Source organism: Canis lupus, chromosome 17, assembly GCF_003254725.2.
Source record: "Canis lupus dingo isolate Sandy chromosome 17, ASM325472v2, whole genome shotgun sequence".
Lineage (NCBI taxonomy): Eukaryota > Metazoa > Chordata > Mammalia > Carnivora > Canidae > Canis > Canis lupus.
In genome coordinates, this window is record NC_064259.1 from 63974930 (window position 1) to 63996893 (window position 21964).

Below are 21964 nucleotides of genomic sequence, written 5' to 3' on the forward strand. Positions count from 1 at the left end.
TGGTACCTTCCTTCCAGAGTTCCCCACAGGCTGACAAGATGAGTCAAGAGTGCCACCTCCTGGCAGATGAAACCAAGAGTCAGATGCTTAACCAAACCAAGCCTCCCAGGTGCCCCTAAAAGGTGCTTTGAAATGCTGAAGTTCCTTCTTGAGTTGCCTTTACAGGGATGACGTCAGTGACCACGTCTGTCTCCCTGGAGAGGAAGAAAATATTCCAGATTGCTGAACCCTGGTCTTCCACACTGCGGACGACAGGACCCCCTCCAACCTGACCCAGGAACTCCCTTATTCTGAGCCAAGGACAGGGGGTCTTGTTGTTTTGTTTTTAAGTAATGATTAAAAATAGACATCACCTGCAGTGGAGCATTTTAGCCATTTCTAAGCCTAGAGTTCAGCAGTATTAGGTACGTTCCCACCCTCCTCACTCGGTTATCTTTCCATTCCATTTTTTTTCATTCCATTTTTAAGTTTAATTTTAATTTTTAAAAATTTATTTATTCATGAGAGACACAGAGAAGCAGAGACACCGGCAGAGGGAGAAGCAGGCTCCCCGCAGGGAACCCGACCCTGGGATGACAGCCCTCCACCCCAGCCTAAGGCAGATGCTCAACCACTGAGCCACCCAGGTGCCCCATACATACCTAACTTTTTTAAAGTTCGTTCATTCATTTTTCTGTTGTGTCCAAGATGTGAATCCGAGAAACCACCAAGGAGCCGACATCGGTGCAAGTACACGAGTTTATTAGCAAGCTTCAGCTTGGGTCCAAGTATACTGGGGACTTGGACCCCTAGGTGGGTTTCAGCTGGGTTTTTATGGGCTGGTCTAGGGGATTTCCAGATGAGGTGGAGGAATTTCTTAAGCTCTATTCTCATTCTGATATGGGGCTTTCAAGGGTCTTAAGTGGTTTTTTCCTGTAACTGAAGTAAGGTAAAGTTCAGCTCTCATTCACAGGGGCCTGAGATGGCTGTACTTGTGCTAACCCTGAACTTAAGGTTTAGGGTTCAGAGAAAATTAACCCTTTTTCTCGGCCTCCACATTTCATTATCTCTAGACCCAATGTAGGGCTTGAACTCACGACCCTGCCTGAGATCAAGAGTTGAGTGCTCTTCTGATTGAATTGGCCAGGTGCTCCTTCCATTTCATTTTTTCAAGAACCCTGGGATCATGGTTCAGAGTCACCATTTGTCTGGTGAGGCCTTCCCACCCCTCACCCCTCCATGCAGAGGTGACATCTGTGGGGCTGGTTCATGTTTGTCCATCTTCCTTCCTCCTTTTAGTAGTCAGAAGGTGGCTGGCTTGTGAAACAGCCACTGACTATGTCGAATGAGACTAAGGATTTCCCTTGGGAAGTGGGTGCAAGAGGGAGGACAGGCCGATGGAGAACCAGGAAACTGTTGGCCCGTCGCTTTAGAGGAAAGAGTGTGCTTGCTGGGTCCTCACCCAGGGTGGATGAGTCAGAACTGTCCCTTGCCAGGCCTCCCTTAGTCCTTTGCCCTTATCCCTCTGTGCCTGTGTTTGGCCTCTGGACTCTAAGACACCACCTTCAGGTGTTTAAGTCCCCCTCAGACTGAGCAGGCCACACCATGCCACGCTCTCCCAGATGCACCCCCACCCCTAGATGGCATTAGAGTGAGATGGCATCCTCCACATCCAGGATCCCAAAGGGTTTATTGGGGTTTCCTGGGTTAGGAAATCAGGAGGGTACTATTTTGGTGAGTTCTCAGACATCCGCTTTCCCCTTTCCTTTCCCACTCCCCACCCCCGGCCCCTCCCACCACCCCCTCCCCTGCAATTTGGAAGCTGCTGCCTGAGAGTTGGGGGAGTTGAAGAAAACCATTCAATGTATTCAATGGAGAGAAGTCCCAGGCTCTGACTATTAACAGAAAGCCTTGTGCATTTGAATGAAATGACTGAATGAGGCCCATTGGAATGGATCACCTTGAACCACCCTTCAGATGGCAGCCACCCCCCATCCCCCCACCAAGGCTGAGTCCTCCAGTGGATTTGGGAACAGAAGTGTGTGTGTGTGTGTGTGTGTGTGTGTGTGTGTGACAATATGTATGTACCCCCTAGGGTGGTGAGGCAGGCTCATGCTGGCTCCTGCAACTCAATTCATACTGGGAATGTTTTGTTGTTTCTGCTGAGTTGCCATTTGCTGCAATGAGCCAAGCTAAACTCCTGCCATTGCCTAGTTCTTAAAAAGCCTGATTCTCCTGTTTTCTTGGTGAATGGACTGACCCACACCCTCCCATCCCGCCAGACCCCTTGTGCAAATACTTCCACTGGAAGAGTTCGTTCACCTCATCCAGAAAACAAACAAACAAACAAACAACAAAAAAAAAAACAGCCACCTACACCCACCACATTGCCACAGAATACTCAACCCACAAAACAGAAATCCAGCTGTCCTCCTTCTGCCTCAATCTACTGAAGAGAGTCACTGTCTTAGACATGCCTTAGGCTCAATGACTTGACACTGTCTCCCTTTCTCTGGCACAATCTCATCCCCCATCAGGCCCATATTATAACTGCAGGACCACACTGCTCACGGGAGCTGGAGACCATATGCTGAAGTGATCGGATGGGAGCACTGTCCATTTGAAAGGACCTACCTGCCAACGCATCCATAAACAAGGTCCCGGGAAGTCTTTGACATTCACAGGCCTCTGATGCAGTCATTGCTCTGGAAACTCCAGCATCTGTAGCCAATCTTGTCCATGTTCTTCTCATCTGCACTCGCCCTCTGCTCACCTGATATTTTGCCCGATTGTTCACAGAGAGATTAGATCCCAACCCGCAAGAGCTGAGTCCATATCCTCTGCTCATCCCAAGGAGAAAGAATATGCACAGGTCTGCACTCATCCTTCGCCACCATGGCTGAAGAAAATGTGGCCCGCCTTCCCTCCTCTTGTCAAAAGTCAAAATGAGATAAGACTTGTGTCAGATTTAATCCGATCAGTAGTGAAATGGAATAGAGAGGCCAAGCAAAAGTTGGTCGAAACAAGCCTTTTTTTTTTTGACAGAGTTCCTCTTTTATTTATTATTTTTTTAATAATAAATTTATTTTGTATTGGTATTCAATTTGCCAACATACAGAATAATACCCAGTGCTCATCCCGTCAAGTGCCCACCTCAGTGCCCACCATCCAGTCACCCCCAACACTCCGCCCTCCTCCCCTTCGTTTCCCAGAGTTAGGAGTCTTCCATGTTCTGTCTCCCTTTCTGATATTTCCCACTCATTTTTTCTCCTTTCCTCTTTATTCCCTTTCACTATTATTTATATTCCCCAAATGAATGAGACCATATAATGTTTGTCCTTCTCTGATTGACTTATTTCACTCAGCATAATACCCTCCAGTTCCATACACGTTGAAGCAAATGGTGGGTATTTGTCATTTCTAATGGCTGAGGAATATTCCATTGTATACATAAACCACATCTTCTTTATCCATTCATCTTTCGATGGACACCGAGGCTCCTTCCACAGTTTGGCTATTGTGGACATTGCTGCTAGAAACATCAGGGTGCAGGTGTCCTGGCGTTTCACTGCATCTGTATCTTTGGGGTAAATCCCCAGCAGTGCAATTGCTGGGTCGTAGGGCAGATCTATTTTTAACTCTTTGAGGAACCTCCACACAGTTTTCCAGAGTGGCTGCACCAGTTCACATTCCCACCAATAGTGCAAGAGGGTTCCCTTTTCTCCGCATCCTCTCCAACATTTGTGGTTTCCTGCCTTGTTAATTTCCCCCATTCTCACTGGTGTGAGGTGGTATCTCATTGTGGTTTGGATTTGTATTTCCCTGATGGCAAGTGATGCAGAGCATTTTCTCATGTGCGTGTTGGCCATGTCTATGTCGTCCTCTGTGAGATTTCTGTTCATGTCTTTTGCCCATTTCATGATTGGATTGTTTATTTCTTTGCTGTTGAGTTTAATAAGTTCTTTATAGATCTTGGAAACTAGGCCTTTATCTGATACGTCATTTGCAAATATTTTCTCCCATCCTGTAGGTTGTCTTTGAGTTTTTTGGACTGTATCCTTTGCTGTGCAAAAGCTTCTTATCTTGATGAAGTCCCAATAGTTCATTTTTGCTTTTGTTTCTTTTGCCTTCGTGGATGTATCTTGCAAGAAGTTACTCTGGCTGAATTCAAAAAGGGTGTTGCCTGTGTTCTCCTCTAGGATTCTGATGGAATCTTGTCTCACATTTAGATCTTTCATCCATTTTGAGTTTATCTTTGTGTATGGTGCAAGAGAGTGGTCTAGTTTCATTCTTCTGCATGTGGATGTCCAATTTTCCCAGCACCATTTATTGAAGAGACTGTCTTTCTTCCAGCGGGTAGTCTTTCCTGCTTTGTTGAATATTAGTTGACCATAAAGTTCAGGGTCCACTTCTGGATTCTCTATTCTGCTCCACTGATCTATGTGTCTTTTTTTGTGCCAGTACCACACTGTCTTGATGACCACAGCTTTGTAGTCCAACCTGAAATCTGGCATTGTGATGCCCCCAGCTATGGTTTTCTTTTTTTTTTTTTTTTCCAGCTATGGTTTTCTTTTGGAATATTCCCCTGGCTATTCGGAGTCTTTTCTGATTCCACACAAATCTTAAAATAATTTGTTCTAACTCTCTGAAGAAAGTCCATGGTATTTTGATAGGGATTGCATTAAACGTGTAAATTGCCCTGGGTAACATTGACATTTTCACAATATTAATTCTGCCAATCCATGAGGATAGAATATTTTTTCCATCTCTTTGTGTCTTCCTCAATTTCTTTCAGAAGTGTTCTATAGTTTTTAGGGTATGGATCCTTTACCTCTTTGGTTAGGTTTATTCCCAAGTGTCTTATGCTTTTGGGTGTAATGTAAATGGGATTGACTCCTTAATTTCTCTTTCTTCAGTCTCATTGTTAGTGTCTAGAAATGCCACTGACTTCTGGGCATTGATTTTGTATCCTGCCACACTGCCGAATTGCTGTATGAGTTATAGCAATCCTTTCTTTTTTTTTTTTAAATTTTTAATTTATTTATGATAGTCACACAGAGAGAGAGAGAGAGGCAGAGACATAGGCAGAGGGAGAAGCAGGCTCCATGCACCAGGAGCCCGATGTGGGATTCGATCCCGGGTCTCCAGGATCGCGCCTTGGGCCAAAGGCAGGCGCTAAACTGCTGCGCCACCCAGGGATCCCAGAGTTCTAGCAATCTTAGGGTGGATTCTTTTGGGTTTTCTATGTACAGTATCATGTCATCTGCGAAGAGGGAGAGTTTGACTTCTTTGCCAATTTGAATGCTTTTTATTTCTTTTTGTTGCCTGATTGCTGAGGCTAGGACTTGTAGTACTATGTTGAACAGCAGTGGTGAGTGTGGACATCCCTGTCTTGTTCCTGATCTTAGAGGAAAGGATCCCAGTGTTTCCCCATTGAGAATATTTGCTGTTGGCTTTTTGTAGATGGCTTTTAAGATACTGAGGAATGTTCCCTCTATCCCTACACTCTGAAGAGTTTTGATCAGGAATGGATGCTGTGTCTTGTCAAATGCTTTCTCTGCATCTATTGAGAGGATCATGTGGTTCTTGTTTTTTCTCTTGTTAATATGACATATCACAATGATTGCTTTACAAGTGTTGAACCAGCTTTGCATCCCGGGGAAAAAATGCCACCTGGTCGTGGTGAATAATCTTCTTAATGTACTGTTGAATCCTATTGGCTAGTATCTTGTTGAGAATTTTTGCATCCATGTTCATCAGGGATATTGGTCTATAATTCTCCGTTTTGGTGGGGTCTTTGTATGGTTTTGGAATTAAGGTGATGCTGGCCTCATAGAATGAATTTGGAAGTACTCCATCTCTTTCTATCTTTCCAAACAGCTTTAGTAGAATAGGTATGGTTTCTTCTTTAAATGTTTGATAGAATTCCCTATGGGAAGCCATCTGGCCCTGGACTTTTGTATCTTCGGAGGTTTTTGATGACTGCTTCAATTTCCTCCCTGGTTATTGGCCTGTTCAGGTTTTCTATTTCTTCCTGTTCCAGTTTTGGTAGTTTGTGGCTTTCCAGAGATGCGTCCATTTCTTCTAGATTGCCTAATTTATTGGCGTATAGCTGTTCATAATGTGTTTTTAAAATCGTTTGTATTTCCTTGGTGTTGGTAGTGATCTCTCCTTTCTCATTCATGATTTTATGAATTTGAGTCTTCTCTCTCTTCTTTTTCATCAGGCTGGCTAATGGTTTATCTATCTTATAAGTTCTTTCAAAGAACCAACTCCTGATTTTGTTCTGTTCCACGGTTCTTCTGGTCTCTATTTCTTTGAGTTCTGTTCGAATTGCTGTTTTTTCTCCAGCTCCTTTAGGTGCAAGGTTAGCTTTTGTGTTTGAGTTCTTTCCAGTTTTTGGATGGATGCTTGTATTTCGATGTATTTCCCCTCAGGACTGCTTTTGCTGTATCCCAACAATTTTGAACAATTGTATCTTCATTCTCATTAGTTTCTATGCATCTTTTTTTTTAATTTTTATTTATTTATGATAGTCACACAGAGAGAGAGAGGCAGAGACACAGGCAGAGGGAGAAACAGGCTCCATGCACCGGGAGTCCGACATGGGATTCGATCCTGGGTCTCCAGGATCGCGCCCTGGGCCAAAGGCAGGCACCAAACCGCTGCGCCACCCAGGGATCCCAATTTCTATGCATCTTTTTAATTCTTCTCTAATTTCATGGTTGACCCTTTCATCTTTTAGCAAGATGGTCCTTAATCTTAACGTGTTTGAATTCCTTCCAAACTTCTTTTTGTGATTTAGTACTATTTTCAAAGCATTATGGTCTGAAAATATGCAGGGGATGATCCCAATCTTTGGTATTGGTTAAGACCTGATTTGTGACCCAGTATGTGGCCTATTCTGGAGAAAGTTCCATGTGCATTTGAGAAGAAATGTATTCAGTTGCGTTTGGATTAAAGTTCTGTAAATATCCATCTGGTCCAGTGTATCATTTAAGGTTTCTTTTTTTTTAAGAGTTTATTTATTTACGAGAGAGAGAGAGAGAGAGAGAGAACTAGAGACACAGTGTATCATTTAAAGCTCTTGTTTCTTTGAAGATGTTGTGCTTAGAAGGTCTGCCAATTACAGAAAGGGCCAAGTTGACGTCTCCCAGTATAAGTGTATTATTATCTAAGTATGTCTTTACTTTGGTTATTAATTGATTGATATACTTGGCAGCTCCCACATAAGGGGCATAAATATTCATGATTGTTACCTAACAATCATGTTACCTCTTGTTGGATAAATACTTTCAGTATGATAGAGTGTCCTTCTTCATCTCTTACTACAGCCTTTGGGATAAACTTTAATTTAGCTGATATGAGGATGATTACCCCTACTTTCTTTTGAGGACCATTTGAATGGTAAATGGTTCTACAGCCTTTCATTTTCAGGCTGTAGGTGTCCTTATGTCTAAAATGAGTCTCTTATAGACAGCAAATAGATAGGTCTTTCTTTTTTTATCCAGTCTGAAACCCTGCATCTTTTGATGGGATCATTAAGCCCATTCACATTCAGAGTTACTAGTGAAAGATGAATTTAGTGTCATCATAATACCTATTCAGTCCCTGTTTTTGTGGATTGTTTTCTTGGACTTCCTCTTTTACAGAGTCCCCATTAATATTTCTTGCAGAGATGGTTTGGAGGTCACATATTCTTTCAGTTTCTGCCTATCTTGGAAGCTCTTTATCTCTCCTTCTATTCTGAATGAGAGCCGTGCTGGATAAAGTATTCTTGGCTGCATATTCTTCTCATTAGGACCCTGAATATATCCTGCCAGCCCTTTCTGGCCTGCCAGGTCTCTGTGGAGAGGTCTGCTGTTAACCTAATACTTCTTCCCATAAAGGTTAGAGATTTCTTGTCTCTTGCTGCTTTAAGGATCTTCTCTTTATCTTTGGAATTTGCAAGTTTCACTATGAAATGTCGAGGCGTTGAACAGTTTCTATTGATTTTGGGGGGTGGATCTCTCTAGCTCCTGGATCTGAATGCCTGTTTCCCTCCTCAAGTTAGGGAAGTTCTCAGCTATGATTTTGTTCAAATACACTTTTTGGTCTGTCCTTCTAGGCGGCCTCTGGAACCCCAATTCAATGTAGATTTTTCCTTCTGAGGCTGTCATTTATTTCCCTTAACCTTACACCATGATCTTTTAATTGTCTTTCTCTTTTTTCCTCAGTTTCCTTCTTTGCCATCAACTTGTCTTCTATGTCAGTCACTCGTTCTTCCACTTCATTAACCCTCATCGTGAGGACCTCCAGTTTGGATTTGCATCTCATTTAATTGATTTTTAATTTCGGCCTGATTAGATCTAAATTCTGCAGTCATGAAGTCTCTTGAGTCCTTTATGCTTTTTTTTCTAGAGCCACCAGTAGCTTTATAATTGTGCCTCTCAATTGTTTTTCTGACATTGAATTGTAATCCAATTTTTTTTTTTTTTTTTTTTTTGTAATCCAAATTTTGTAACTCTGTGGGAGAGAGTACTGTTTCTGAGTCTTTCTTTTGTGGGGAGTTTTTCCTTTTAGTCATTTTGCTAGTGCAGAGTGGCCAAAAACAAGTTTACTGGAAAAAGAGGAAAAAGATAGATTAAAAAAAGGTGGGGGGAACAAACAGAAAACAGAAAACAATGGGGAGTATCCTCTGATTCTATATACCATAAGTCCCTCGACTTCCCCTGGAACTTTGCAGCACTTCTTGGTCAATAACTTGCTTTTCCCCTGTCCTTCCAGCTGGTCTTCTGGAGGAGGGGCCTGCTGTGCTGAGTCGCTGGTGTGTACACCTGGGGGAGCTGCCCATCCCCCTGCCAGGTGCATAGCTCAGTGGGAGCTGTTTATCCTGTGACGCCCTTGCTGAGTCCCAGGTATAAGGTGACACCAGGAGGAACAACTGTGGCAGTGCTGAGCTCTCCAAATCTGGAGTCAGCTCCCGCAGTAACTACCGCAGCTCCCAGTCTGCAAGGGCCTGGATGCTCTGGAGGCGGTTGGGGGGGGCGGTGTGGCGTCCAGCTTCGGGCGTCCAGCACAAGAGCGTCCTCGCTGTTCTGGGCTCTCCCAGCCTCCACCTGTTCCAGGGGGAGCGCCGGATCTTGGGCTGTGTCCCCAGCGCCGTGGGCTCCGGGACCTGCACCACTGGAATCGTGCTCCTGGGGCCACGCAGCCCCCTCCACGTGGAGCCGCTGCCTGAGCCATCGCCTGAGCTGCTCCCAGGCCCCGCTGGGTGCGTGCTCCTGCCCTTTAGGGAGCTCGGCCCACGGTGTGTGGCACGCTGTCCCCCGGGGTGCACATCGTATGTTAAGTGACCCGGAGATCCTGGGGGCTCCACTGCCCCTCCTGGGATCCTGTCTGAGTTTCCTGCGAGCACCTTTCCATCCGGGAAGATTGATAAAGCTCCTGCTTCTCCAGGACTGGGCTTTCCAGTCCTGGAGGCACTCGTTGCCTGGCCTTAGCCTGGCTCCTCGTGGGGGCCCCTCCCCCTTGGATGCTTTTTTATTTCTTTATCTTTTTCCGTCTTCCTACCTTGAGAGAAGCGCGAACTCTTCTCACTGTAGCATTCCAGCTGTTCTCTCTTTAAATCTCAGGCTGAATTCGTAGATTTTCAGGATGATTTGAAAGTTATCTAGGGAAGTTGGTGGGGACAGGTGACTTGGAGACCCTACTCTTCCGCCATCTTGCCCCACCTCTCTGCCTGTGGATTTAGTTACTAACATCCTCATTTTATTTATTTTTTTAAAAAATATTTTATTTATTTATTCATGAGAGACAGAGAGAGAGAGAGAGTTACATATATAGAGAGAGGCAGAGACACAAGCAGAGGGAGAAGCAGGCTCCACGCAGGGAGCCTGATGTGAGACTTGATCCTGGGACTCCAGGATCATACCCTGGGCTGAAGGCTAGGTGCTAAACCACTCTGCCACCCAGGCGTCCCTAACATCCTCATTTTAGATGATTGTCAGAAGTTGCAAGAGAGGCAAGCAGCCAGCTGCAGGATGGAAGGCTTGTGTCTCCAAGTACAGAAGAGTGCTTTCTATGGAATATCTTCAACTAGAATGGTGCTAGGTTCTAACTCCACTAAGAACAAAGCTAGTTGAACGCTGGCTTCAAAGCATCCTTATTTCTGAGAGTTGAGCTCATGACAGGACCCTTCTGCCTCCTGACTGCCTGTAGACTTAGCGTATAAGCGTATAAGCATCCTTATGTAGATGCTGGCAGGGGTTGTGTGAAAAGCTTATGGAAGTTGCAGGCCCAGAAGTTTTGTGTATCTGAGTTCAATACAGTGATTTCCTAGTAACATATTCAATTAGAATGGAGCTAGGTTCTAATCCCATTAATGAGAGGCTAGCTGAAATCTGGCTTCAAGGCTTACTTACTTCTGAGGCTTGAGCACATGCCAGGACCCTCCTGCATCCTGACTGTGGGTAGACTTAGCTCTTAACATCCTTAGGTCAGATGTATGACAGAAGTTGAGTGAGAGGCAAGTGGAAGTTTCAGGCTCAGAAGACTTGGGTCTCCATGCTCAGTACAGCGATTTACCAGGAACATCCTCACTTAGAATGGAGCGAGACACTAAGTCCCAAAAATGAGAGGCTAGTTGAAAGCTGGCTTGAAGGCATATTTACCTCTGAGAGTTGAGCATAGGTGCTATCCTTTGTACTTCCCCACTGCCTGTGAATTTAGTTTCTAACATCCTCATTTTAGATGATTGTCACAAGCTGTGTGAGAGGCAAGAGGGAAGCTGCAGACTGGAAGGCTTGTGTGTCCGAGGTCAGAAGAGCACTTTCCATGGAACATCCTCACCTAGAATTGTGCTAGTTTCTATCTCCAATAAGAATGAAGCTAGGTGAACGCTGACTTCAAGGCCTACTTATTTCTGAGTTTTGAGTAAGTGCCTATCCCTCAAGGTTCCACCCTGCATGTGTACTTAGCTTCAAACTCCCATATGTTACATGCCTGTCAGAATTTGTGAGGCAAGTGGCAAGTTTTAGAAAAAGAAGGTTTGTTTTTCCTACTTCAATACAGCGCTTTCCATTGAAACTTCTCACCTGGAGAAGAGCTACTAGGTAATTCTTATAGGAGTGAGGCTACTTGAAAGCTGGATTCAAGGCATACTTATTTCTGCGAGTTGAGCTCATGACAGGACCCCCCACATCCTAAATGGCATTACCCTTAGCTTCTAACATCTTTTTGTTAGATGCTGTCATAGGTTGTGTGAAAAGCATGTGGGAGGGATCCCTGGGTGGCGCAGCAGTTTAGCGCCTGCCTTTGGCCCAGGGCGCGATCCTGGAGACCCAGGATCGAATCCCACGTCAGGCTCCCGGTGCATGGAGCCTGCTTCTCCCTCTGCCTGTGTCTCTGCCTCTCTCTCTCTCTCTGTGACTATCATAAATAAATAAAAATTAAAAAAAAAAAAAAAAAAAAGAAAAGCATGTGGGAGTTGCAGGCCCAAAGGTTTTGTGTTACTGAATTCAATACAATAAATTCCTAGTAACATGCTCAATTAGAAAGGAGAGAGGTTCTAACTCCTAATAAATGAGAGGCCAGCTGAAATCTGGCGTCAAGGCATATTTACTTCTGAGAGTTGAGCACACATGCTATCCCTCACAGTTCCACACTGCCTGTGGTTTTATGTTCTACATCCTCCTTTAAAGTGATTGTCAGAAGCAGCATGAGAGACAAGTGGTAAGATACAGGCCTGGAAGGCTTGTGCATCCAGATCAATACAATAATTTCCTAGTAACATCTTGAATTAGAATGGAGCTAGAATATAAATCCCATAAATGAGATGCTAGCTGAAACATGGCTTCAGGGCATACTTACTTGAGAGTTGAGCCTAGGTTCTGTCCCTCACAGTTCCACACTGCCTAGGGATTCAGTTTCCAACATCCTCATTTAGATGTCTGTCAGATGGTGCATGAGAGGCAAATGGCCAACAGCAGGCCCGGAAGGCTTCTGTCTCTGTTTTCAATACAGCTTTTGCCAAGGAAAATCCTACTGCAGAATTTAATTAGCCACTAACACCATAGGAGTGAGTCTAGGTGTAATCTTGCTCAAGGCATGCTTTTTTTCTGAGAGTTGAGCTTATGGCCTATACTTCCCACATCCTGATTGCCTGTACACTTAGCTTCTAGCAACCTTATGTTCGATGCATGACAGAAGTTGTGTGAGAGGCAAGTGGAAGTTTTAGGCCCAGAAGTCTTGTGTCTTCATGCTCAATACAGCAATTTCCTAGGTACATCCTCACTTGGAATGGAGCTAGATTCTAACTCCCATAAATGAGAGGCTAGTTGAAAGCTGACTTCAAGGCATACTTACTTCTGAGAGTTGAGCTCATGCCACGTACCTCCCACATCCCAAATGCCTGTAGACTTAGCTCTTAACATCATTATGTTCAATGCTAGCAGAAGTTGTGTGAGAAGCATGTGGAAGCTGAAGGCCTGGAAGACTTGTGTATCCGAGTTCAATACAGCGATTTCCTGGGAACATAATCAAATAGAATGTAGCGAGATTCTAACTCTCATATATGAGAGGCTAGTTGAAAGGTGGCTTCAAGGCATACTTACTTCTGAGAGTTGACCACACGTGCTGTACCTTGCAGTTCCACACTGCCTGTGGATTTAGATTCTAACATCCCCCATTTAAGTGATTGTAAGAAGCAGTGTGAGAGGCAAGTGGTAACCTGCAGGCCTCTAAGGCTTGTGTCTCCGAGTACAGTACACCACTTTTCATGGAACATCCTCACCTAGAATGGTGCTAGGTTCTAACTCCAATAAGAACAAAGCTAGTTGAAAGCTGGCTTCAAGGCATACTTATCTCTTAGCGTGGAGTAAAGTACCTATACTGCGTGGTTACACACTGCATGTGTAATTAGCTTCAAATACCGTTATGTTACATGCCTGTCAGAATTTGTTGAGAAGCAAGTGGCAAGTTGTAGAAATAGATGGCTTGTTTTTCCTACTTCAATACAGCACTTTCCGTTGAAACTTCTCACCTGGAGAAGAGCTACATGGGAATTCTGATAGGAGTGAGTCTACTTGAAAGCTGGCTCAAGGCATCCTTCCTCTGAGAGTTGAGTTCATGCCAGGAGCTTTCCATATCCTGATTGTAATCTTAGCTCTAAACATCCTTATATTAGATGCTGGCAGAAGTTGTGTGAGAAGCATATGGAAGTTGCAGGCCCAGAAGTCTTGTGTATCTGAGTACAATACAGCAATTTGCGAGGAAAATGCTCAATTAGAATGGAGCAAGATTCTAACTCCCATAAATGAGAGGCTAGGTGAAATCTGGCCGCAAGGCATATTACCTTCTGAGAGTTGAGCACACGTGTTGTCCCTCATAGTTCCACACTGTCTGTGGATTTAATTTCTGACATCCTCATTTTATGTGATTGACAGAAGCAGAGTGAGAGGGAAGCGGTAACCTGCAGGCCTGGAAGACTTGTGTCTCTGACTACAGTACAGCGCTTTTCATGGAACCTCCTCACCTAGAATGTTCCTGGGTTCTAAGTCCAATCAGCACAAAGCTAGTTGAACACTGATTCAAGACATACTTACTTCTGAGTGTTGAGCTCATAGCCGGACCCTCCCACATCCTGACTGTTGTAGACTTAGCTTCTAACATCCTTTGTTAGATGCTGGGAGAGGTTGTGTGAAAAGCATGTGGAATTTGAGACCCATAAGATTTCTGTATCCGAGTTCAATAGAGCAAATTCCTAGTAACATGCTCCATAATAATAGAGCGAGAGTCTAATTACCAAAAATGAGAAGCTAGCTGAAATTTGTCCTCAAGGTATATTTACTTATGAGAGTTGAGTACACATGCTGTCCCTCACAGTTCCACCCTGCCTGGGGATTTACTTTCCAACATCCTCATTTAGATGCCGGTCAGAAGGAGCATGAGAGGCAATTGGCCAGCTGCAGACCCGGAAGGCATGTGTCTCCAAGTTCAATATAGCTTTTGCCAAGGAAAATCCTTCCACAAAATGACGTGAGCCACTAATTCCCATAGGAGCGAATCTAGTTGTAAGCTGGCTTCAAGGCATACCTACTTCTTTTTTTTTTTTAATTTTTATTTATTTATGATAGTCACAGAGAGAGAGAGAGAGAGAGAGAGGCAGAGACAAAGGCAGAGGGAGAAGCAGGCTCCATGCACCGGGAGCCCGACGTGGGATTCGATCCCGGGTATCCAGGATCGTGCCCTGGGCCAAAGGCAGGCGCCAAACCACTGTGCCACCCAGGGATCCCGGCATACCTACTTCTGAGAATTGAACTTATGGCATCTACCTCCCACATCCTGATTGCCTGTACACTTCGCTTCTAACATCCTTATGTTCCATGCATTACAGAAGTTTTGTGAGAGGCAAGTGGAATTTTAGGCCCAGAAGACTTGTGTCTCCATGCTCAATAGAGCAGTTTCCTAAGGAACATCCTCACTTACAATGGAGCTAGATTCGAACTTTCCTAAATGAGAGGCTAGTTGAAAGCTGGCTTCAAGGCACCCTTATTTTTGAGACTTGAGCTCATGGCAGGACCCTCCTGCATCCTGAATGCCTGTAGACTTTTAGCTTCCAACATCCTTATGTCAGATGTTAGCAGAGATTGTGTGAAAGGCATGTTGATTTTGCAGGCTGAGAAGTCTTGTGCATCCCAGTTCAAATAGAGATTTCCTAGTAGTCTTCAATTAGAATGTCACTAGGTTCTAAATCCCATAAATGAGAGGGTAGTTGAAATCTGGCTTCAAGGCATACTTACTTCTGAGAGTTGAGCATAGGTGCTGTCCCTCACAGTTCCAGACCGCCTGGGGATTTATTTCCAACATCCATATTTTAGATGCCTGTCAGCAGGAGCATGAGTTGCAAATGGCCAGCTGCAGTCCCAGAAGGCTTGTGTCTCCGAGTTCAATACAGCTTTTCCAAGGATAACCCTACATAGAGCAGAGTTAGTCACACACTCCCATAGGTGCTAGTCTAGTTGTAAGCTGGCATCAATGCATACTTACTTCTGAGAGTTGAGCTTATGGACTGTACCTCCTGCAACTTCTTTGACTGTAGATTTAGCTTCTAACATCCTTTGGTTCGCTGCCTGACAGATGTTGTGTGAGAGGCAAGTGGAATTTGCAGGCCCCGAAGTCTTTTGTATCCAAATACAATACAGCGATTTCCTAGTAACTTCATCTAGTAGAACGGAGTTAGGTTCTAACTCCCGTAAATGAGAGGCTAGTTGAAAGCCTGCTTCAAGACATACTTACTTCTGAGAGTTGAGCTCAAGACAGGACCCTCCCTCATCCTGAATCTCTGTACACTTTTAGCTTCTAACATCCTTAAAGTAGATGCTGGCAGAGGTTGTGAAAAGCATATGGAAGTTGCAGGCCCAGAAGTTTTGTGAATCCTAGTTCAATACAGCGAACTCCTAGTAATATGCTCAATTAGAATGGAGTGAGATTCTAACTCCTAATAAATGAGAGGCTAGCTGAAATCTGGCTCCAAGGCATATTTACTTCTGAGAGTTGAGCACATGTGCTGTCCCTCGCAGTTCCACACTGCCTGTGGTTTTAGGTTCTAACATCTTCATTTTAAGTGATTGTCAGAAGCAGTGTGAGAGGCAAGTGGTAAACTGCAGGGCTCGAAGGCTTCTGCATCCCAGGTCAATACAGCGATTTCCTAGTAACATCTTCAATTAGAATGGAGCTAGAATGTAACTCCCATAAATGAGATGCTAGCTGAAACATGGCTTCAGGGCATACTTACTTCTGAGAGTTGAGCCTAGGTTCTGTCCCCACAGTTTCACACTGCCTTTGGATTTAGTTTCCAACATCCTCATTTAGATGCCTGTCAGAAAGAGCATGAGTTGCAAATGCCCTGCTGCAGTCCCTGAAGGCTTGTATCTCTGAGTTCAAGACAGCTTTTGCCAAGGAAAATCCAGCCACAGAATGAGGTTAGTCACTAACACCCATAGGAGCGAGTCCAGTTCTAATCTTGCTCAAGGAATGCTTATTTTTTAGAATGGACTATACTTCCCACACCCTGATTGCCTGTACACTTAGCTTCTAACATCCTTATATTTGACGCATGACAGAAGTTGTGTGAGAGGCAAGTGGAAGTTGCAGGCCCAGAAGACTTATGTTCCATGCTCAAAACTTTAATTTCCTAGGGAAATCTTCACTTAGAAGGAGCTAGAAACTACATCCCATAAATGAGAGACTAGTTGCAAAGTGGCTTCAAGGCATACTTACTTCTGAGAGTTGAGCACACACTTCCTGTGGATTTAGGTACTAACATCCTCATTGTAGGTGATTTTCAGAAGCAGTGTGAAAGGAAAGTGGTAAACTGCAGGCATGGAAGGCTTGTGTTTCCAAGTACAGTACAGTGCTTTTCATGGAAACTCCTCATTGTTGTGCCAAAGATTGCGAATCTGAGAAACCACCAAGGAGCTGACATTGATGCAAGTACATGAGGTTTATTTACAAGCTCGAGCTTGGGTCCGAGTATATTCCACACAGCAGAGCAGGGGCTTGGACCCCGAAGTGGGTTACAGCTTGGTTTTCTGGGCTGGTCTAAGGGATTTTCAGAAGGGATAGAGGAATTGCAATATGGGGGAAAGGATGGGGGAGTTTCTTAAGATCTGATATGGGATTCTTTGCCAAGGGGATTCTGAGCTCTGTTGTCTTTCTGATATGGGATTCCAGGCTGAGGACATTCTGCAGTTTTTCCTGTAAAGTTCAGCTCTTATTCACAGGGGCCTAAGATGACTGTACTCGTGCTAATGCTAAACTTCAGGTGGAATGGCCTTAGTTTTCTCAGCCTCCACATTCACCTATAATGGTGCTAGGTTCTTTTTTTTATAATAAATTTATTTTTTATTGGTGTTCAATTTGCCAACATAGAGAATAACACCCAGTGCTCATCCTGTCAAGTGCCGCCCTCAGTGCCCGTCACCCATTCACCCCCATCCCCCACCCTCCTCCCCTTCCACCACCCCTAGTTCGTTTCCCAGAGTTAGTAGTCTTCATGTTCTGTCTCCCTTTAGGATATTTCCTACCCATTTCTTCTCCCTTCCCCTCTATTTCCTTCCACTATTGTTTATATTGCCCAAATGAATGAGACCATATAATGTGTGTCCTTCTCCGATTCACTTACTTCGCTCAGCATAAGACCCTCCAGTTCCATCCACATCGAAGCAAATGGTGGGAATTTGCCATTTCTAATGGCTGAGGAATATTCCATTGGATACATACACCACATCTTCTTTATCCATTCATCTTTCGATGGACACCGAGGCTCCTTCCTCAGTTTGGCTATTGTGGACATTGCTGCTAGAGACATCGGGGCACAGGTGTCCCGGCGTTTCATTGCATCTGTATCTCTGGGGTAAATCCCCAGCAGTGCAACTGCTGGGTCGGAGGGCAGATCTATTTTTAACTCTTTGAGGAACCTCCACACAGTTTTCCAGAGTGGCTGCACCAGTTCACATTGCCACCAACAGCGCAAGAGGGTTCCCTTCTCTCCGCATCCTTCCCAACATTTGTGGTTTCCTGCCTTGTTGATTTTCCCCATTCTCACTGGTGTCAGGTGGGACCTCGTTGTGGTTTGGATTTGTATTTCCCTGATGGCAAGTGATGCAGAGCATTTTCTCATCTGCTTGTTGGCCATGTCTCTGTCTTCCTCCGTGAGATTTCTGTTCATGTCTTTTGCCCATTTCATGGTTGGATTGTTTGTTTCTTTGCTGTTGAGGTGAATGAGTTCTTGATAGATCTTGGAGAATACCCCTTTATCTGATACGTCATTTGCAGATACCTTCTCCCATCCTGTAGGGTGTCTTTTAGTTTTGTTGACGGTAGCCTTTGCTGTGTGAAAGCTTCTTATCTCGGTGAAGTCCCAATAGTTCAGTTTTGCTTTTGTTTCTTTTGCCTTCGTGCATGTATCTTGCAAGGTGTTACTGTGGCCGAGTTCCAGAAGGGTGTTGCCTGTGTTCTCCTCTAGGATTTGGATGGACTCTTGTCTCACGTCTGGACCTTTCATCCATGTTGAGTTTTTCTTTGTGTATGGTGCAAGGGAGTGGTGTAGTTTCATTCTTCTGCATGTGGATGTCCACTTTCCCCAGCACCATTTATTGAAGAGACTGTCTTTCTTCCAGCGGGCAGTCTTTCCTGCTTTGTCGAATATTAGTTGACCACAAAGTTGAGGGTCCACGCCTGGATTCTCTATTGTGTTCCATTGATCTATGTGTTTGTTTTTGTGCCAGTACCGCACCGTCTTGATGACCACAGCTTTGTAGTCCAACCTGAAATCTGGCATTGCGATGCCCCCAGCTATGGTTTTCTTTGGGAATATTCCCCTGGCTATTCGGGGTCTTTTCTGATCCCACACAAATCTTAAAATAATTTGTGTCGACTCTCTGAAGAAAGTCCATGGCATTTTGATAGGGATTGCATGAAACATGTAAATTGCCCTGGGTAACATTGACATGTTCACAATATTCGTTCTTCCAATCCACGAGCATGGAATATTTTTCCACCTCTTTGTGTCTTCCTCAATTCCTTTCAGAAGTGTTCTGTGGTTTTTAGGGTGTCGATCCTTTCCCTCCTTGGTTAGGTTTATTCCTTTTCACTTTATGCTTTTGGGTGCCATTGTAAATGGGACTAACTCCTTAATTCCTTTCTTCAGTCTCATTGTTAGTGTGTAGAAATGCCACTGACTTCTGCGTTTGATTTTGTGCTTTCCACACTGCCAAATTGCTGTATGAGTTCTAACAATCTTGGGGTGGTGTCCTTTGGTTTTTCTATGTAGAGAGTCATGTCATCAGCGAAGAGGGAGAGTTTGACTTCTTTGCCAATTTGAATGCCTTTAATGTCTTTTTGTTTTCTGATTGCTGAGGCCAGGACTTCTAGTACTATATTGAATAGCAGTGGTGAGAGTGGACATCGCTGTCTTGTTCCTTATCTTAGGGGAAAGGCTTCCAGTGTTTCTCAAATGAGAATATATTTGCTGTGGGCTTTTCTTAGATGGCTTTTAAGATGATGAGAATGTTCCCTCTATTCCTACACTCTGAAGAGTTTTGATCAGGAATGGATGCTGTATTTTGTCAAATGCTTTCTCTGCATCTATTGAGAGGATCATATGATTCTTGTTTTTGCTCTTCATGATCTGATGAATCACATTGATTGTTTTATGAGTGTTGAACCATCCTTGCATCCCGGGGATAAATCCTACTTGGTCATGGTGAATAATCTTCTTAATGTATTGTTGGATCCTATTGGCTAGTATCTTGTTGAGAATTTTTGCCTCCATGTTCATCAGAGATATTGGTCTATCATTCTCCTTTTTGGTGGGGTCTTTGTCTGGTTTTGGAATTAAGGTAGTGCTGGCCTCATAGAACGAGTTTGGCAGTACTCCATCTCTTTCTATCTTTCCAAACAGATTTAGTAGAATAGGTATGGTTTCTTCTTTAAACGTTTGATAGAAATCCCCAGGGTAGCCATCTGGCCCTGGACTCTTGTGTCTTGGGAGGTTTTTGATGACTGCTTCAATTTCCTCCCTGGTGTTCGGCCTGTTCAGTTTTTCTATTTCTTCCAGTTCTAGTTTTGGTATTTTGTGGCTTTCCAGGAATGCGTCCATTTCTTCTAGATTGCCTAATTTATTGGCATATAGTTGTTCATAATATGTTTTTAAAATTGTTTTTATTTCCTTGGTGTTGTTAGTGATCTTTCCTTTCTCATTCATGGTTTTATTGAGTCTTCTCTCTCTTCTTTCTCATTCGGCTGGCTAATGGTCTTATTAATTCGTTCAAAGACCAACTCCTGGTTTTGTTGATCTGTTCCACATTTCTTCTCATCTCGATTTCATTGAGTTCTGCTCGAATCTTTATTAACTCTCTTCTTCTGCTGGGTGTAGAATCTATTTGCTGTTTTTTCTCTAGCTCCTTTAGGTGTAAGGTTGGCTTTTGTATTTGAGTTCTTTCCAGTTTTTGGAGGGATGCTTTTATTGTGATGTATTTTCCCCTCAGGTGTGCTTTTGCTGTATCCCAAAGATTTTGAATGGTTCTATCTTCATTCTCATTAGTTTCCATGAATCTTTTTAATTCTTGTCTAATTTCCTGATTGCACCTTTCATCTCTTAGCAGTTTGGTCCTTTTGCTCCACGTTTTTGAAATCCTTCCAAACGTCTTCTTGTGATTTAGTTCAAATTTCAAGGCATTATGGTCTGAGAATATGCAGTGGATGATCCCAATCTTTTCGTATCGGTTCAGTCCTGATTTGTGACATAGTATGTGGTCTATTCTGGAGAAAGTTCCATGTGGACTTGATAATAATGTGTATTCAATTGTGTTTGTATGTAAAGTTCTGCAGATATCTGTGAAATCCATCTGGTCCACTGTATCATTTAAAGCTCTTGTTTCTTTGGATAGTTGTGCTTAGAAGACCTATTGAGTGTAGAAAGCTGCTAGATTGAAGTCACCAAGTATAAGTGTATTATTATCTAAGTATTTCTTAACTTTGGTTATTAAGTGATTGATATATTTTGCAGCTCCCACATTCGTGGAATATATATTGAGGATTATTAAGTCCCCTTCTTGGATAGATCCTTTAAGTATGATATAGTGTCCCTCTTCATCTCTCACTACCATCTTTGGGGTAAATTTTAGTTTATCTGATATAGGGAAGGCTACTCCTGCTTTCTTTTGAGGACCATTTGAATGGTAAATGGTTCTCCAACCTTTTATTTTCATGCTGTAGGTGTCCTTCTGTCTAAAATGAGTCTCTTGTAGACAGCAAATAGATGGGTCCTGCTTTTTTATCCAGTCTGAAACCCTGCGCCTTTTGATGGGGTCATTAAGCCCATTCACGTTCAGAGTTACTATTGAAATATAGGAGTTTACTGGTTCATGATACCTATTCAGTCCCTGTTTTTGTGGATTGTTCCATTGGACTTCTTCTTCAAGAGGAAGTTTAAGAGTCCCCCTTAAAATTTCTTGCAGAGCTGGTTTTGTGGTCACATATTCTTTCAGTTTCTGCCTTTCTTGGAAGCTCTTTATCTCTCCTATTCCAAATGAAAGTGTTGCTGGAAAAATATTCTTCACTGCATTTTCTCCTCATTTAGGACCCTGAATATATCCAGCCCTTTCTGGCCTGCCAGGTCTCTACACAGAGAGACCCATAAAAGTTAGACATTTCTTATCTCTTGCTGCTTTAAGGATCTTCTCTTTATCTTTGGAATTTGCAAGCTTCACTATTAAATGTCGAGGTGTGAGTGGTTTTTATTGATTTTAGGGGAGGGGAATCTCTCGATTTCCTGGATCTGAATGCCTGTTTGCCTTCCCAGATTAGGAAAGCTTTCAGGTATGATTTGTTCAAATACATATTCTGGCCCTCTGTCTATTTTCGTGCCCTTGAGAACCCCAATTAATCTTAGATTTTTCTTCCTCAGGCTGTCATTTATTTCCCTTAATCTATTCTCATGATCTTTTAATTCTTTTTCTCTTTTTTCCTCAGTTTCCCTCTTTGCCATCAACTTGTCTTCTATGTCATTCACTCGTTCTTCTACCTCGTTAACCCTTGTTGTTAGGACCTCTAGTTTGGATTCCATCTCATTTAATTGATTTTTAATTTCTGCCTGATTAGATCTAAATTCTGCACTCATGATATCTCTTGAGTCCTTTATTCTTTTTTCTACATCCACCAGTAGCTTTATAATAGTGGTTTTCTGACATTGAATTGTAATCCAAAGTTTGTAACTCTGTGGGAGAGAGGTCTGTTTCTGATTCTTTCTTTTGAGGTGAGGTTTTCCTTGTAGTCATTTTGCTCAGTGCAGAGTGGCCAAAAACAATTTGTATTGGGAAAAGGAGAAAAAGAGAGAAGAGAGAGAAGAAAAGAAAAAGAAAAAAAGAAAAAATAAATTAAAAAAGAGGAAAAAAGAGAAGAAAGAAAAAAGAAAAAGAAAAGGTTGGGGAAAGTAAACAGA